The following is a 4,058-nucleotide window of genomic DNA, read 5'->3' as shown; positions in this document are numbered from 1 at the left end:
CTTGGTTTTTCACTTTCCTAGTTATGACTTTTCACACAAACATAAATTTGGAAAAAATTCAGAAGTCCTATGAAGGTAAACATTTCTATGTTTTCTAAGGCAGAATCCAAAGCATTTAAAAAAATAATTACAATATAATGCTAATTTATTTTAGGTGCCAACAAGTAAAATTTTTCTTTCAAAATGATAAAAACATTGGCTATTGAAGTTTGCTGATTTAAATTTGTTTTTAGATATGCTTAAGAAGATAAAAAGGAACCATCCTTTTTTGGGGGTTTGTGCTACGGTCCGATGAGCGCATAGTGAGGGCAGTACTGTTAACACCTACACGACACGCTCACATCAACTAGAGCTTCGCTTTTATTGGTGCAGTTTTTGGAAAAAAGAAAAATCTCTTTTCCCTGATTAAAAAAAAAATAAAATAAAAAATAAAAAACAAAGATTAAAAAATGCTGAAATTCTGACCCTGATAAAATTAGGAACCAAACTTTGAAAGTTAAAATGACAGGTAAATACCCTTCTTCCCCTGTTGGACTCTTATGAGGAGGATAAAGTCAATTCATAATGCTGGTAATGACAGGCTGTCTCTTGGAAATTCCTAAATCTTTGACCTTTAAAGTGACATCTCCTTTAATTTTCAAATCCAGAGCTTTGAGTGATCATCCCAGTCTTTGTCCAGTATCTCCAAAGATTCTCAGAGTGTGCATATCTCCAGCCGTCTCTGGTTCGATTGTTTGCTTCTGTTTCTCCTTCAGTCTCATTGGAGTCCGAGGTAGCGCTTTGGCTTGTGCTGCACATTGGCACACTTTCCAAGGTACCATGAAGGTAAAGCTATGTATCCACCTTTACTGCAGGTTCCACACTTCAGAAGGAAATTAGAATATAGCGGTATCAGCACTCTCATTAGGCTGTATTTTGAATATAATTATTCCCAGAAGCTAAGGCAAAAATCTTAGACCTTTTGTAGGTACATGCACTTAGCCTTTTTTCTCTACACCAAGGTCTACCCTGCTCTTATGTTTTTTAGGGCCAACCTCGCTTTAAGAATACTCTACTGACTACCTACAGGAATTGTCTTCACTCAGGATTCATTAGACACCCTTAACCACAGGAGTCTGTATTGTAGAGACTGAGTTGCCGTGGATGGGAACGGAGGGTGGAATGTCTGCAGCAAGACAATTTTGGATGGCTGTTGGAGCAAACAAATGCTGTCTGTTGTGGAGAGTTTGGGGTCAGTAGGAAGTAAACATGACCTTTCTTATTCTTTCTGATTCCTTTTATTCCTCTTATTCCTTTTCTGATTCCACTCTGATTCTCTGAGTGTCTTTTGGATGAAATATACAGCCACACAAGACCTCCCATGGTTAAACAATTATTCTCAACGATTAGAGAGTCCCAAGCACATATTAAGGGAAGGAAGTATTTCTGTAAAGCCAATATATCTAGTAAAGAATTTCTCCTATCTGTAATAAATAGCCTTTTACATCTATGCAACATAGTTTCAGGCCTTTCCTCTTATGTTATTCTGATTATCTAGATCATGCCCAGAGACTTATCTCTGCAAAAATAAAGTACAGCCCATAATAGTACTTTTAAAAAAGAATAGACTCATATAGCTCTGATGACTACCTTTAACTATGCAAAGATCCAGCAAAAGATGTGTTGTGTGTGTGTGTAGTCTTGAGTCATATCACAGTCGTAGGCAGGGATTCCCACCCAATTAATTTTCTCAGTAAACAGAAATAGACCAGTAGACTGATGTCTTCTCTCTGTGAGAAAAAGCTCCGGTGTCATGGAATTTTTATTTTTTTAAGTTCAGTTTCATAGGATTGGAATAACTTGGCCTGACTGGTCTATTCCAGGGATGAAAGAGGTTTATGTTAGTTAGAATGTTTCTAGTCTAAGAGCTTACGGATAACAAAGGTTTACCTCAAGGACCTTCTGGTTTTCTTCATGATCCTTAGGAGCATTCTAAACTGATCCCCATGTTTAGAGAAACCCCATCACCTTGTTTCATAGAGAATCTTCTGACTGAGCTGGCTCCAAGGCTTTTCTGCTCCTGTGACCATTTCCAGGTTTTGAGAAAGTACCAGCCTTGTCTCTGTACACACTAAGATTTCATAGCATGTGGGAAGTCTGATGAACACCCAAGACCTTCATTCCATAGCGATTTGTAGGGTTTCTTCGCACTGTGGGAAGGTGTGGAGGGGGGAGAAGGGTTTGCTTGAGATTACTGTGATTTTACAGTGAGATTCTAGACTAATAGCAGGGGTAAACCTAGGAAGACAACTTAGGTCTTTTGTCTCCCAGATGAGCCAGTTTTATAGTCTTTAATTAATTCCCTAAAAAAGAAATTATTTTTAAAGTTTTGTGGTAAACATAAATGAATCTATCCTGGGTGGAATCTTTTTCATGTTGGAAGGCCATATTTTAATTTAGCTGTGATTAAATAAAATTGCATTCAAGAAACTTCAATTAAATATACTTAAAAAGGTACATAATTTTGTAAAAATCTAATACTATGGCTTGGCGCCTGTGGCTCAAGTGGCTAAGGCGCCAGTCACATATACCTAAGGTGGTGGGTTCAAATCTAGCCCGGGCCGCCAAACACCGATGATGGCTGCAACCAAAAAAATAGCCAGGCGTTGTGGCAGGTGCCTGTGGTTCCAGCTGCTTGGGAGGCTGAGGCAGGAGACTCGCTTGAGCCCAGGAGTTGGAGGTTGCTGTGAGCTGTGTTGCCACAGCACTCTACCCAGGGGGACAGCTTGAGGCTCTGTCTTAAAAAAAAAAAATCGAATACTATGTACTTAATAATTAAAAAAATGAAACTACTTGTTAACTATGAAGGTTAACTAACCTCTTAATGACTTTGCTGTGTCTGCTTTTTTTTTGGAAAGCATTTGAATATTTGGTTGCAGCAAGGAGAGTCTGCAATTTCATCTGTTTCTTTAGATGAGTATCAGTAATTTGTGATGTTAAAGGTTTCTTAATTTGGGTTAGGGAGGAGAATGTAGTTTTGCAGCAATACGTGAATGGAAAGCAAAAAAGCATTTATCAGGCATGTTGTAGAAAGTGTAGAATACTGTGGGTATTCTGCAGTTTTCCATATTTCAGGTGGATCTTTCTAAGCATCAAAGAAGGACTTTAAACGAGGCATGGTGGCTCACACCTGTAATCCTAGCACTCTGAGAGGCTGACACAGGAGGATTGCTTGAGCTCAGGAGTTTAAGACAAGCATGAGCAAGAGTGAGACTCCATCTTTACTAAAAGAGAAAAATCAACCAGGTGCAGGGACAGCTACCTGCAGTCCCAGCCACCTGGGAGGTTGAGGCAGGAGAATCACTTGAGCCAGGAGTTTGAGGTTGCAGTGAGCTATGAGAACACCACGGTTCTAGCCTGAGATACAGAGGAGCCCTGTCTAAAAAAAAAAAGAGTTAAAAATATTGTGGTAATCAATTCCGTCCATCTGTAGTTCTTTACATGCCTTAGTGATGTCAATTCGGTGAGGCTAAAATGTTAATTTGACTGTGATGTCATAATCCTCAAAGTCCATGAACCTGCCATTGTGTTTTCCAATTATTAGGTCCATAACGGCTGCATGTTTTTCAAATGATTCCCATGTATCATCCTGCTCCTCAATTACCTTTGCCGACTGGGGAAAACATTCATTCGACATTTCTTTTTGAAGAAGAACTGTTTTGAAAAGAGACAGCTTTTATTTCAAAAGACACTCAAAAAAGATAGCTTTTTCACCAAACTGCTTTCCGCATTACCATATAGAGACTTAGTTTTACCTTGTAAAGAAATATTTAAGTTGTTTTGATTTGACATGATATCACACAGAAATTCTGCATTCCTATAGAAATCTTCTTTCAGTAATTCGCATTGCGGATTTTGTTGTTCATAAAATTTAATTATCTGTTCTTGCAGAGATAAAATTTTGGCTAACACTGGCCCTGCGAAAGCCAACACACTTTAGAATGAGGGGGGCAAATCCACACTGAATACCTCATTGTTCAACGTTAGCATGCTGCATTTTTTTTTTTTTTTTTGAGACA

At 38.5% G+C, this 4,058-nt stretch overlaps 1 non-coding gene across 1 annotated transcript; it reads left to right on the top strand.

Annotated features, from left to right (window-relative positions):
- Nucleotides 1-257: 257 nt before the first annotated feature.
- On the top strand, nucleotides 258-383 carry LOC111725311. The gene has a single exon (XR_002773401.1). It is a non-coding gene; the product is annotated as a U4atac minor spliceosomal RNA (small nuclear RNA).
- Nucleotides 384-4,058: the final 3,675 nt, after the last annotated feature.

Source organism: Otolemur garnettii, unplaced genomic scaffold (genome assembly GCF_000181295.1).
Source record: "Otolemur garnettii isolate 467f Iridium unplaced genomic scaffold, OtoGar3 scaffold00036, whole genome shotgun sequence".
In the NCBI taxonomy this organism is placed as follows: domain Eukaryota; kingdom Metazoa; phylum Chordata; class Mammalia; order Primates; family Galagidae; genus Otolemur; species Otolemur garnettii.
The sequence above is the reverse complement of the archived record's forward strand: the minus strand, read 5'-3'. Positions and strand labels throughout refer to the sequence as shown.